This window comes from Cryptotermes secundus, unplaced genomic scaffold, assembly GCF_002891405.2.
Source record: "Cryptotermes secundus unplaced genomic scaffold, Csec_1.0 scaffold1411, whole genome shotgun sequence".
Classification (NCBI taxonomy): Eukaryota; Metazoa; Arthropoda; class Insecta; order Blattodea; family Kalotermitidae; genus Cryptotermes; species Cryptotermes secundus.
The window spans coordinates 208,252-223,859 of NW_019735481.1; the positions used below are offsets into that span (position 1 = coordinate 208,252).

The following is a 15,608-nucleotide window of genomic DNA, read 5'->3' on the forward strand; positions in this document are numbered from 1 at the left end:
GAGATACCGGGTGCTCATATTATAAGGCAAGGTTATAAAACCATCTTTTAAGATCATTTTAGTGAAAGTTTCATCCTTCAAGGCGTACCATTCACTGCTCAAATACTAAACAACCTGCTTCCATGGCCGAGATACAGGGCGCCCATATTATAAGGTAAGGTTATAAAACCACCATTTAAGATCATTTTAGTGAAAGTTTCATCCTTCAAGGCGTACCATTCACTGCTCAAATACTAAACAACCTGCTTCCATGGCCGAGATACAGGGCGCCCATATTATAAGGTAAGGTTATAAAACCACCATTTAAGATCATTTTAGTGAAAGTTTCATGTTCCTATCTCATAGAATTTAAGAACAATGATGAATAAATCATTTTCGAGCAAAATTTAAATGGCCGGCTGAATATATTACCGCCGGAGACGCGGCCGCGGAATTTAAATGACTGCGTCAAAGGGTTAACCAGTCAAATAGTTTTTCTGTGTTCTTATCTCTCCTGTAGTGGCACATGAAAGTCTCCTAGACATTTAAATTTGTCACTGCAGCATTTAAAGTTGGCACTAACTTTACTGACAAGGGGCGGTCTCTCGGTCGGTATGGTTCACTTTCGGACTAAAAGGCACGGAGTTTAGTTTCACATTTTACGTTATAATTTTTGCTTCCTTTTAAAAATGCAGTACCTCAATCGTGAGTCGTCATAAAACTGGAACAGAATGCTGTGAAAGACAATTATCAGACTTCAGATTCCTTGTTGTATATGACGGTGTGATGCATTAGATATTATCAATGTAACAGGTATATGGTGGATAGAATAATTACAATGGGTACAGTTTATAAGTAATATTTTATCAAATCCAAATTTAATATATTGGAAATTATGAAATGTAACAGCACTGGCTTGTCACATACTGTAACTCGACTTTCACCAATGTTATCTGCCAGAGGGCAAACAAGACTTATTTTGAACTAAGAAAAGCAAATAAGAATAGTCATGTTGCTTCACAGAGAAACTGGAAAACATCAGTTAAAGCCCGAGAAAACAAGCCAATGTCCAGGAAGACCCACCATATGGAATAAGAATAGAATGTTCTAGAACATTCCTATATGATGAACTTTGTACCTTCCAAGGAAGCTTTCACACAACCCCCACCCCACAGACAGGGCTATAAGAACCCTGACCTAAACCGTCCAGAACACTCTCTAATCTGTTTACGAAGTTTAGTCTATAGGACGGTACTCTTGTCAGTTAGGAGTCGGCCACTGCTAAAGCATTAAGCAGACTTGCTGTTGTTACAGTTGTACATGTTTACTGTGTATTGAACTCTCTTGAATTAAGCATCTTCCAGCAGTTCATCTCACCAGAACGACGGACAACGTTTGCCGCTTGACTGACTCCGTGAAGACCAACCCACAAGTACGAGTATCCACTCTGTTGCCCGACAGTGTGGCATACGACAAAACTGGTGTCAGGTGTGGGGTACACGACACGGATAGCAGTGTTCAGCAGTATCAGCGCCTCCATGGAATGTGCGGTGGAGAACTGATTAGTGGCAGCAGCGGTGGTTCTACATAGCACCAGAGTCCAGGGTTCGAACCAGAGCACGAGCACCTCATCCGGGGAACGCACGAGGAAGCCGCGTAAGTCAAGCGACCATTCAAGAGGCAACAGCGCCAGTCTCCAAGGAGACACAGCATTGAGAGATACACCAGCCTGGGTATCGTCTTCCGAGGGGGTAGCAGCCAGCAAGGAGGGACCTTGCTGAAAGTGACGAAGTCATCAGGCAGTCTGGGTAGATCATGAGGCGACACTTTCACCAGCACAGCGGCAGGAAGCAGCCCTGCAGGAGGGAGCAGCAGACATGCGTGAAGAAGCATGAGATACTTCAGCCAAGAAGAAGAAACTAACAGGGTGAGTTTTTGCTCAGAATTCCTATAACCACCCGCCATTCCAATTTGGAGATACAAGGGATGGAAGTAACTAGGTCAGACAATATGAGTACTAAGTATATCAGTGTAACAGAAGCCTTAAAATTGATCTCACTGTTCAGTGGGAACAAAAGGGAAGTTTTGACGTTCGTAGCAAATGTTGATACTGCATTTAATTGTATAAACCCTAATAGAAGGGATAGGTTATATCAGTTTGTACTGACCAGGATCAGCGGTGAACCAAGGATCGCTATTTCTCACAGGAATTTAGAAAATTTGGAGGAATTGAAGGAGTTTTTAAATAATACTTATATAGAAAAAGGACGCTCGATTTTCATGCCAATCAGTTGTTTAAGGCAAGAGAAGGCAAAACCAAAAGCATATCGGAATGGATCCAAAAAATTCAAATGCAAGGTTCCAAGTTTAGGGAATCCGCATCGCTAAATTGCAGAGTGGACGAACGAGCGGGGATTTTAAACATATCAGATAAATTAAGAAACATTTGTTTCATACAGGGATTGTCCTCGGGCCAAATTCAAACGATAGTCCACAGCAGAAACTGAGAATTTCGATGAAATCGCAGAAACCTCACTTAAGGAAGAAAGTGCGATCATCTCCAAAAATGAAAGATATAAGGGAGATACAAGCACCCAGGTTAAGTGCAATAATTGTGGGAAACTAGGCCACACAAGCAACAAGTGTTACATAAAGAAGGACCATCGGGTTAACCAAGCTGGATTGGATAAACCTGGCACAAGTAGGGAAGTGATTTGCTTCAGGTGCAATACCAAGGGGCATTTTGCAAGAGATTGTCAGAAGGCAGGAGTTAGATTTAACAGAAAAGATAACATTAGAGAAAAGTCGGGAAATGAAAATTGACAGAACAAAGGACAGTCGACTCTCAGTCAGTATCGTTCAATAGGATGTTTAAACACAGAAACAGGTGATTTTGTAACGCTGAAGTTGGACATTAGTGAGGAGAAAGAACTATTGTTCTTACTAGATGCGGGAGCAGATGTATCAATAATAAACAGTAGGAAAGTGATAGGAACTACCAAGTTCGAGCCTCGGCGAAAGACTAGGCTCAAAAGCGTTAATGGAGCCATAATAGAGACCCATGGAATAGTAGAAGCCAATATTTTGGAAGGTTGTGTAGCAATTCTGGTGGAGTTTCAACTAGTGAGCAGACAGGTAGATATAGAAGGAGATGGAATCCTAGGGAAGGGTTTCCTGCAGAAGATGAAGGCACAAATAAGTTATGGAAACAACTCCATTAGATTTAATGGGAGACTTTTTAGTTTTGAAAGGGCTCTAGTAAAGAGGAACCAGGTAACGAGGAGGGTTAGAGATAGTTCACTGAAAACGATAACCTTGCAGAAAAGGTCGGAAACCATAGTAAAATTACCAGTAGAAGTAGAGGATAACCAGAGGGAAGGTATCCTAGAAAAGTGTAAATTAGGGGAAGGCATTTATGTTGCAAATTCCTTGACAACAGTCAGAGATGGCTATGTCATTACTAGTATTCTGAATACAAATGAGCAAGGAGTTGAAATACCTGAACCGAGACTGAAATTAGCTAAATTAGAAGAACTGCCAATTGTTACAGGAGAACAAGGTGGCAAAAGAGATAAAGACCAAAAAGGGTAAGTGCTAAGCAAACTCAGATTTGACCATCTAAACGATGAAGAAAGGGCTATGCTAGGAAACACTTGTTCAGAATATCAGGATATTTTCTACCTACCAGGAGATGAACTAAGTGCCACCAATGCGGTGGAACACTCAATAACGGTGGTACCAGGTACGACACCCATCAACACAAAATGTTATCAGTTGCCTGAAGCCCAAGAGGCGAAAATAGAAAAACAGGTAGGCGAAATGTTAGAAAAGGGTATAATAGAACAAAGCCACTCACCATGGAACAGCCCACTGCTGATAGTACCTAAGAAGGTAGATGCAAGTGGAGAGAAGAAATGGCGAGTAGTAGTAGACTTTAGGAAACTCAGTGACAAAACAATCAGAAATGCCTATCCTCTCCCCGATATAACAGAAATCCTAGATCAGCTGGGATAATCAAAATACGTCTCTTTTATAGACATGCTGATGGGCTACCACCAAATTGAGTCAGACCCAAAAGACAAGGAGAAAAAAGCTTTTAGCTCCAAACAAGGTCATTGGGAATATAGGGGAATGCCATTTGGACTAAAAACAGCTCCCGCAACATTTCAATCTCTGATGAACTCAGTGTTAAGTGGATTGACAGGATCACAATGTTTTGTGTTCCTGGATGATGTGGTCATTCATGCGAGGTCACTAGCCGAGCATGATGCAAAACTCAGGGAAGTATTTGCAAGGTTCAGAAGGTATAACTTAAGGTTGCAACCAGATAAATGTGAGTTTCTTCGAAAGGAAGTAAACTATCTTGGACATCTAATTACAGAAAAAGTGGTTAGACCAGACCCTACCAAGGTAGAAACCGCTGAGAAGTTTCCAAGGCCACTAACTGAGAAACAATTAAAAAGTTTCCTAGGCATGATAGGATACTATAGGAAATTTATTCCTTGATTTAGTAAAATAGCATCACCTCTACAGACATTGCTTAAGAAAGATGCAAAATTTGAATGGACACCTGAACAGGAAAATGCTTTTCAAAATTTAAAGGAGAAACTAACAACCCAACCCATTTTACAGTACCCAGATTTCACGAAGGAATTTATTTTAACAACGGATACCAGCAACCAAGGATTAGGGGCAGTGTTATCACAGGGTGAAATTGGTAAGGATTTGCCAATAGCATATGCCAGCCGAAACTTGAATCAGGCAGAAAAGAATTACTCAACAAGTGAAAAGGAACTGCTTGCAATAGTATGGAGGATAAAGCATTTTAGACTCTATTTGTATGGCCGAAAGTTTAAGATTGCTTGCGACCATAAGCCATTAGTGTGGATCATGAACGTGAAGGATCCGGGATCCAGACTGGTCAGATGGCGAATTAAACTAGAAGAGTATGATTATGAAATCATATACAAAAAGGGGGCAATCAATACTAATGCAGACACATTAAGTAGGATAAATACAGCAGTTCAGGAAGAACCAGATAAGGGGATGGAGGACATAGGTGAGAAAGAAAAGAAACAAATTTTGTATGAATACCATGATGCGCCAATAGGGGGAGACAGAGGGATGAATAAAACCTATAAGGCCATCAAGTCAAGGTTTTCCTGGCCAAACATGAGAAAGGAAATAGAGGAGTATGTAAGGAAGTGTAGGAGCTGTCAAATCAATAAGTTATTAAACCCAAAAGGGAGAGCGCCTATGGAAATTACTACCACGGCCAACCACCCATTTGAAAAATGTAGTTTAGACATTGTACGCCCTTTGCCAGAGACGAAATGTGGAAACCGATATATACTCACATTTCAAGCTGACCTAAGCAAATTTGTAACTGCAGTCCCAGTCGCTCAGCAAAACGCTGAAACGGTAGCCAGAGAATTTGTATTAAACATAATTTTCAAATTAGGAACACCAAAACAAATTTTGACCGACCAAGGAGCTAACTTTTTGAGCGAACTATTTAAGAACACTTGCAAATTGTTAAAAATTAAGAAGTTACAGACAACAGCTTTTAGGCCAGAATCCAATGGAGGGCTAGAAAGGAGCCATAGGGTGTTAGCTGAATACTTACATCATTATATAAACGAAGATCAAGCGGACTGGGATGAGTGGGTACCCTATGCAATGTACGTGTATAACTCAACAGTACACGGTGCCACAGGATATACACCATTTGAACTAGTTTATGGGTATCAGTTCCAACTACCTTCGGTATTCCATGAGACACCTAGCCCCCAGTACAACTATGATGACTACCTAATGTAACTCAAGAGTAGGTTGCAGACAGCCCATGACGTAGCTAAACAAAGACTTATAAAAGCCAAACAGAAAAGCAAGGAATGTTTTGACACTAAGGTAAATGAAATTAAGCTAAAGGTAGGTGAAAAGTCCTCCTTTACGATGAGCCAGTAAGACGGGGTAGATCAAAGAAATTAAGCAACCAGTAGTTAGGTCCCTATGTGATAGTTGAGATGGATAAGGTAAATGCCATAATAAAGAAGGGACGACAAGTACAGAAGGTCCATGTTAACAGGTTAAAGCCATTTTATTAGAAATTGGTAGATAAAGTACTAAAGTAGTTTTCTATTTTCAAAAAAAAAAATGATAAAACTAGTGGAGGGAATGATATGGATAATCATCCAACAGGCAGCATCCATTTTGGAAAATTTGGATTATACAGTGGAAAAGAATAAGGAATCTCCCAGTATTTATTACCAGAACAAGGGTCAGATGAACCTATACAATACAGAATGGAATGTAGTAGTGTATGTAAATTTAAAGAAAATAGATATGCAATCACAGGGAATAGAACAGTACATAAAACATGTGAACAAGTTGTGCCAAGAACTAGGAGTTCAAAATTGGACTGATTGCCATCATTTTCAGGAGATTGCTGACGATAAATTACAGCAAATTAAGAAAACTGAGGAACTGTTACTGGATATCACTGAGCACAGGGTAGGAAAGATGAGAATAAAAAGGAAAATTTTTAATTTCATTGGAGAGATCAGCAAAATATTATTCGGAACAATAGACAGTGATGACGCAGAGTATTATAACGAACAAATCAAGCAATTTGAGGAAAATTCAGAGGATATTACCAGATTACTAAAACAACAACTTTTCATGGTAAAATCATCGTTAGGAAGTATAAACAATAAACTAACCAACATGGAATATAATGAGGAAAAGTAAAGACAGGGTTGTTACAATGAAAAAGCTATTTAGAATCAATGACCGCTGAAAATCATGAGAAACTTAACATTTTGACACCAAAGATCACTGTAGAAGGTCATATTGCCAGAGTGGGGGAGGCAACGAATATGTTGCAAAGAAATTTGGACATTCTGCTACAAAGTATTATCAATGCTAGGAAGGGAATATTACAACCACAAATTGTATCCCCAAAAGTAATAATGGATGCCCTAATGCAGAGCATGCCAGCATTCCCCAAGGACACCACCTCGCCTTTCCCTCTGAGCAAGAATTCGTTGAATTTACTGTATAAAGTGTGTAATATTCATGTATATATCGATGAGGGTATCCTAGGCTATGTTATTACTTTTCCATTGATTTCTAGAGGTATAGCAGGTGTTACAACAAGAAAAAGTGCGAAGATCAGAAGAAACATCATGGATACAAGATTGGAACATGGAATGTAAGGACCTTGAATCAAGCAGGCAAATTGGAGAATTTGAAAACGGAAATGGAGAAGAATGAGGTGTCTGTTCTAGGTGTCAGCGAAGTGCGATGGAAAGGACAAGGCAAAATAAGAAGTGGTGATTATACGGTGTATTATTCCGGAGGTGAACGGGCTGAAAGAAGTGTGGCAATAGTGGTTCATAAAAGTGTAGTGAGGAGTGTTGTTAAGAAGATTGCTTGTAATGACAGAATTATTGCTCTGAAGTTAAAGGCGGAACCGGTAGATATACTGATTATGCAAGTGTACATGCCAACATCAGAGTATGAAGATGATGAAGTGGAAAAAGTGTATGACACAATTGAAGAAATTCTTCAGGAAGATGGAAGAGGAGACACAAACAGCATCATATTGGGAGACTGGAACAGCATTGTTGGAGATGAACCATATCAGAATATTGTTGGATCACATGGACTAGGAAGACGGAATCACAGAGGTCAAATGCTTATTGACTTTTGTGAACGAAATGGATTGATTGTTACCAACACTTGGTTCAAGAAGCCAAAGAGAAGAATTTACACATGGAAGGCACCTGGGGATTGGAAGAGGCATCAGCTGGACTACATCCTTGTGAAACATCGATTCAGAAACAGTGTGAAGGATGTGAAGACGCTTCCTGGGGCAGACATTGACTCTGACCACAACTTGCTGGTTGCCAAGTTCCGAACCAGGTTGAAGAAAATTATAGGATTTCGAAAGCGCAGACCCAGATGGGATTTGGAGAAGTTATATGCTCAAAGACAAAGCGTGCAAGAGACTCTAGAAGAGAAACTCGGTGCAATTGAAGGTGAAAGCGGAAATGCTGAAGCGCAGTGGAACGATATAAAAGAATGCATGTTAGATACTATCAGTGATTTGGTAGGTAAAGTTGAGAAGATAGCAAGAAAACCATGGGTTACACAGGAGATGATGAGTAAAATGGAGGAGCGAAGGAAATGGAAGAATGTCAACAATGAAGAAGGCAGGAGGAAATACAGGAGACTGAGGAATGAATTGAAAAGAGCCACGGACAGGGCCAAAAAGGAATATCTTGAGAAGATATGTAATGAGATTATGGAATTTCAAAGAACAGGCCGTTATGATTTGATGTACATGAAGACAAAAGAACTAGGATGGAAAGAGAATCATGGGATTCAAAATGTTGGCATCGAAGACTCCCAGGGGAATAGAATAGTAGATCAGAGGCAAGTGCTGAAAATTTGGGAAAATTATATTTCAGAACTATATGATCGACCTAATCGGCCAGAAACCTTAGAAGTTGAACCGGAAGAAGAAGTAGATACAGACGAGAAAGGACCATATATTTTACAAAGTGAGGTGGAAAAAGCTATCAAGGAAATGAGGAAGGGAAAGGCTACAGGAGATGATGATGTACCTGGAGATGTGCTCAAGTTACTGGGAGAAGGTGGTTTGAAAACACTGACAAAACTAATGAACACCATATATGAAAGTGGAGAGTGGCCCAAGGACTTTACAGAAGTTACAATGATTGCCTTAAAGAAAAAGACAAAAGCTACAAAATGCAGCGACCATCGCACAATAAGTCTTATTGCACATACAGCAAAGATAATAGCAAAGATACTTAAAAGAAGAATTGAAAGGAAAATAGAGGATGTACTTGGAGAAGATCAGTTTGGATTTAGAAGAGGAAAAGGAACCAGGGATGCAATTGGGATGATGAGAATTATAGCGGAACGAACTTTGGAGATAGATGAAGAACTGTGTGTTTGCTTCATAGACTGGCAGAAGGCATTTGACCGGGTAAACTGGACCAAATTAATGCAGATCCTGAAAGAAACAGGTATCGATTGGCATGAAAGAAGATTGATTAGCAAATTGTACATGGATCAGAAAGTTAGAGTACGACTGGACAGGGGGGAGACAGGAAGTGTGCAGATTGGAAGAGGAGTTCGACAAGGATGCTGTTTATCACCAATTCTGTTCAACTTGTACAGCGAATGCCTTACCAAGGAAGCTCTGGATGGGCTCGGTGACTTCAAAGTAGGAGGGCAAATTATTCAAACTGTGAAATATGCAGATGACCTTGTGTTAATGGCTAAGGAAGAAACTGTGCTACAGGGCATGATTGATAGACTAATTGAAATTGGAAGGTGCTATGGCATGGAAATGAATGTGGAGAAAACAAAAGTAATGAAAATTTCGAGACAACCAACCCCAGTCACAATAAAGATAGACCAAAAACAAGTGGAGAATGTGAAATGTTTTAAATATTTGGGTAGCTTGTTAACAGATGATGGAAGGTGTACTTGTGAAATTAAATCCAGGATTGCCATGGCAAAAGCTGCATTTAGCAAGAAGAAGAATCTTTTTACCAGCAAATTGGACTTAAATTTGAGGAAGAAACTAGTGAAATGCTACATTTGGAGCATAGCTCTGTATGGGGCTGAAACATGGACACTTAGGGCAGTAGATCAGAAACATCTGGAAAGTTTCGAAATGTGGTGTTGGAGAAGGATGGAGAAGATCAGTTGGACCGATTATGTGAGGAATGAAGAAGTGTTAATTAGAGTCAGTGAGCAGAGGAATATCCTACACGAAATAAGAAAACGGAAGGCTAATTGGATTGGTCATGTTTTACGCAGAAACTGCCTTCTAAAAGAAGTTACCGAAGGAAAGATAGAGGGGCGGATAGAAGTGACAAGAAGATGAGGAAGAAGACGTAAGAAGATGCTGGATGACCTTGGGGACAGAAGAGGATACTGTCATTTGAAGGAGAAAGCTCTAGATCGCATTAAATGGAGGAATTGTTTTGGAAGAGACTGTGGACCTGTCGTCTTGACAGATTACTGATGTTGATGATGATGATGATGATGATGATTTGAGATTTACAGAATGATACCCATACCCATACCTTTAGGAAATAAGAAATTTGCATACATAAACACACAGGAATTGTACCTATGTATAGATCAAACCAGACAATATTATTTCAAAAGTAGTGATGAAGAATTAAAGGACTGTAAAGCAGTAGACTCTCAAACGAAAATATGTAAACAAAGACAGCTGTTGTTATCAAGCCATTCACAAGTATCTTGTACAGTCAAATTACTGCAACCTAGAAAGGAAATTCATAAAAGTTGCGATACCAGAGTGGTACAGCTTAGAAATACGATTTGGACACAACTTTATAACAACGAATGGTTATATTTCACACCTACCTCTGAAGGTGTAACAGTGTGATGTAATGATAAAGAACCTGTAGACATTACACTCTAAGGTGTAGGAAAGTTTGGGTTAAATGCTGGTTGTAAAGGTTACAGTTCTGTCACACTGTTGCAAACTAGTGTATCAATCAAGGCCAAAGACATCAGACGGGATGATATAATTTCGCAGGCACCACTTGATTTTGACTGTTCAGAAGAACTTAAATTTCATTTTAATACAAGCAGCAAACTTGTGAATATTGATTTTAAGCAGGTCGCATCACACCTAGATGATCTGAAGCACGCAAGTTATAAAATATCGAAATTTGAGAAGGAAATTGAGGATCAGGAGTGGAAAAATCATCAAGTACTGAAACACCCCACCTACTCTGCTATAGTATATATTTTATTAAGTTTAATTGCCCTTTATGCAGTATATAAATTATATAGATATTTAAGAGTACATGTTACACCTTTAAGAAGCCTCAAGGCGCTAGCGGATGTTCAGGCTCGTGCAGGAACAAGTGGTAGCAGAAACACAGTAAACATCAATATCAAAACTAGCAACGAAAGCTTATCTGTAGCACAGGAAGAAATCCCATTACAAGCTTCAGGGGAAGAAAACACACCGCGATGGTCCTTCAGACCCCGAACAACGAAATCATATTTTTAGGCCCAGTTTAGGTGTAAATTGATCCTTGTCAAAAGGGGGGAGGTGTTGTATATGACAGTGTGATGCATTAGATATTATCAATGTAACAGGTATATGGTGGATAGAATAATTACAATGGGTACAGTTTATAAGTAATATTTTATCGAATCCGAATGTAATATATTGGAAATTATGAAATGTAACAGCACTGGCTTGTCACATACTGTAACTTGACTTTCACCGATGTTATCTGCCAGAGGGCAAACAAGACTTATTTTGAACTAAGAAAAGCAAATAAGAATAGTCAAGTTGCTTCACAGAGAAACTGGAAAACATCAGTTAAAGCCCGAGAAAACAAGCCAATGTCCAGGAAGACCCACCATATGATATAAGAATAGAATGTTCTAGAACATTCCTATATGATGAACTTTTGTACCTTCCAAGGAAGCTTTCACACAACCCCCACCCCACAGACAGGGCTATAAGAACCCTGACCTAAACCGTCCAGAACGCTCTCTAATCTGATTACGAAGTTTAGTCTATAGGACGGTACTCTGTCAGTTAGGAGTCAGCCACTGCTAAAGCCTTAAACAGACTTGCTGTTGTTACAGTTGTACATATTTACTGTGTAATAAACTCTCTTGAATTAAGCATCTTCCAGCAGTTCATCTCACCAAAATGATGGACAACGTTCGCCGCTCGACCGACTCCGTGAAGACCAACCCACAAATACGAGTATCCACTCTGTCGCCTGATAATGTGGCATACGATATCCTGACCACCCACCTACAGTTAGTGCAGAGGTCATGAAAGTGCGGTTCTATATATCCACTACCCCCATATGCCTTCATAAGCACTGGACCTTAGCATTTACCCCAGAGCTGACATTTTGTTCACCACCTGACAAAATGTTTAAATTTATTTTGCTCTCACTACTATATTCACTCGCTTGTAACAGTTCATAAAACACCTCATCACTTACAAGCATCTTCTTGCTAGGACCTGTCATGTTTAGTTGAAGGAACTCAAACCCATGACAGCTTTCAAGCAATCACCAACTTCAGTAAATCTCAATCTGCTTTTGTATTACAGTCTGTTTGCCACACGAGAATGTGAATTGTCAGCGAGTCCCTTGTTATATGGGATCCGTGTTAGAGCAGTTAGTAGGAGATGCAACAGATGTCACAAGCTCCTGTCGGGCTGACAAGGATGTCTGCATTAGGTGGCAGCACCACTCAAGGCCCTAATACCGATTAAATAGAAAGCACATACTGAACACATTGGGTGCTGTCCAAAGAATTTTTTCCTTACGGTGAAATTGAAGATGAATTTCTTATGGATGTTTCTGAAATTAATATATTTTTCAGCTGTGAAAGTCGCTATTTATTGTGAGATTCATACGGAACACAAAAAATCATAGATTTTAATGTTAAAGTCGGTGGTGCATAGTATAATTACCGCTGTTTGCTGTTACAGGTGCCTAGAGGAAAGGAATGATTGAGACGAAACAAACCGCACTTTTTACAGCCACCAAATCGATACACCCTGTATTTGCTGAAATGTAATATTGTAATGTAAAAGGACTCGATGGCATTCTTAATGTCACTGGGATGGAGGTGAAAGATCAACTGTGCTAGCATTTAACACCATTAACCTTTGGAACAGTGCCATCGTCTCTCTGCACATAGGAAGTCACACCCCTACTGCTGGACATTAGCCAGGCAACGGTCCTTGGAAAGCATAATTCATTATTCTCACAAACCGCGGGACTAAAAACGTCTTGTTCTGCCATTTTGAGAGGGAGGGATCCACCCAACACGTTTACATCCCCATGGCAAAGCACCAAGGACCACGGGAAAGTTGCCTGCCAGAGACACAGACAGAACCGAGTGGGAGCTGGGAATGCAACGTGACCAAAGGACGGTGAAACAGATGTGGCATATCAAATCTTCTGCTGTAATTTCAGTTATTTCGTCTGAGAGATGTTATCGCTTTCAAGCCAGGAGTGCACAACTGTCGGGTCAGAATCTTCATAAAGAATCGTGAAGCAAACAAACAGGAGGAAAGGAGAAAGAGTCTTCCTAATATCTTGGCTCAGAAAGGGCTGAACATGAGCCCACTGTTTTGGGGGGGGGGCAGAAACGTTTCTTACAAGTTTACGCTGAAACAGCACTGGGTCGCCCTAGAGTAATCAGCATAGAAGAATGGTTTTGTATAATTTTAATTTTTAATAATGTTTGGTACATTCCCTTTATTCTTCAGTTTTGTTTCCTCTTCAGGAATGCGTGGCGGGGTGGCATACTTGACCCCCCCTTGCCAGTTGATAGGTCTCTCTGTGTGGGGTCTGAGGGACTGAGACCCAGTAATTTAACAACAGGTTTCTGACACTTCTACAAAAGAGACGACTTGTCACGAATGGTATGTTGCTTGAAAATTGTAAATGATTTGGTGAATTACAAAATTAATTTTATGATCATTTCAGAAGTGGTGGTGCATTACACTTTAAAATTCACAACAAGTTTCTTCTCAAGAATAAATGTTAAATATATATACTTTCTTACTCATGGAGGTGAGCCCTTCTTGAGGAGCTGCCAATTCTGCAGCTACTCAAGAATTTCCCAGCATTTTATGGAACCCAAAGGTTCATCACCGTGTTCACAAGAGCCCTCCACTGGTCCCTATCCTGAGCCAGATCTGTCGAATCCATACTATGCCATCCTATCCCTGTAAGATCCATTCTAATATTGTCCACCCACCTATGCCTTGGTCTTCCCTGTGGTCTCTTTTATTCACGCTTTGCCACCGATATCCTATACGCATTCCTCATCGCCCCCATTCGTGCTACATGACCTGCCCACCTCATCCTCCTTGACTTGATCATTCTAATTATACTTGGAGAGGAGTACAAGTTATGAAGCTCCTCATTATGCAGTTTTCTCCAACCTCCTGTCACTTCATCCCTCTTCAGTCCAAATTTTCTCAGCATCCTGTTTTCAAACACCCTCAGTTTATATTCCTCCCTTAATGTCAGAGACCAAGTTTCACACCTATACGGAACCACAGGCAAAATTATAGTTTTGTAAATTCTAATTTTTATGTTTTTGGACAACAGACGAGACAAAAGGTTCTGGACTGAATGGTAGCAAGCATTACCTGATTTCAATCTCCTCTTAATTTCCTCCTGAATCAGGTTTTGATCTCTTATCTTTGTTCTCAAATATCTGAACTGTGCCACATTTTCAAAACGTCAGTTTCCTATCTTTATGTCATGATTTTGCCATGCATTTTGGTGATGAGACAGTAACATATACTTAGCTTTCTCTGTGTTTTCTTCTAGTCCAGCCTCTTTACTTGTGTCAATTAAAGTTTGTGTGTTTTTCTTTATGGTATCTGCATTATCTCCCAGTAGATTCACATCATCAGCATAGACCAACAGCTGACGTGTCCCATTTAATTTCAGTCCCACCTGGCTTCCCTGGACCTTCCTAATTGCATATTCTAAGGCAAAGTTGAAAAGGAGTGGTGATAAAGCATCTCCTTGTTTTAGACCATTCTGGATATGAAATTTATCAGACAAATGTTTACCTACACGGATTTTACTATACGTTTCGTTTAAACGAATTGTAATCAACGTATCTAGTTCATGGGTATGCCAAACTCTATCAGAATACGAGTATTGTACAATAATTCCCTCCTAAGTGAATCATAGGCTTTCTTGAAGTCTATGAATAGCTGATGTACTGTCTCATCGTACTCCCATTTTTTCTCCAATATCTGACGAATGCAAAAGATCTGATCTGTAGTTTATCTGTTACGTCAAACCCCACACTGGTGATCCCCAATAATTTTATCTGTATATGGACTTAACCTTGAAAGAAGAATATTGAACAAAATTTTATATGAAGTTGATAGCAGTGATATCCCCCGATAATTACTACAGTCGGTTTTATCACCCTTCTTGTGAACTAGTACAATAATAGACTACTTCCACTGATCAGGCAATTGATCCTTATGCCAGATAGAAGTAATTACATTGTGGATCTTAGAACGTAATATTTCACTTCCTGCTAGAATAAGTTCTGCTGGAATTTGATCACTACCTGGCGATTTATACCGTTTCAATTTTGCAATAGCACTTTCAGCATCAAAAGGGCTAGGATCGGGTATTAACGGCTCAGCTATATCGATTTCTGTCTGCCTAACATCACTGACCCTATGTACATTCAATAACAGAGAAGTAGTTCCTCCACGTATTCAAAATGTTGTGGGAATCTGCAAGCAGATCACCATTCTCATGCTTCACAAAGTTACTGCTAGGCTGGTAACCCCCTTTAAAGTCATTCCTATATACAGGTCTCTAATGTTCTTGTTCTTTACCCTCTACCTCATTTGAGATTGAACCTCTCCATGTGAACTCTGTGTGTTGTTTGTTTGCTCACTGCCAGTCTTTCCCTAATCTTTTCCACCACCAGGTAGTAGTCAGTATCACAATCTGCTGCCCTGAATGATCGGACATCAAGTATACTTGAGTGCCGTCTCCTACCTATCAAAATTTGTT

General features: G+C 39.9%; 1 long non-coding RNA gene across 1 annotated transcript in view; it reads left to right on the forward strand.

Moving 5' to 3' along the window:
- Positions 1-13,550, forward strand: part of LOC111869460 — a 22,740-nt gene extending 9,190 nt beyond the window's left edge. The window contains exon 6 of the long non-coding RNA XR_004513554.1: positions 12,527-13,550. This is a non-coding gene — a long non-coding RNA (uncharacterized LOC111869460). The remainder of the gene's footprint in view (positions 1-12,526) is intronic.
- The last annotated feature ends 2,058 nt before the right edge of the window (positions 13,551-15,608 follow it).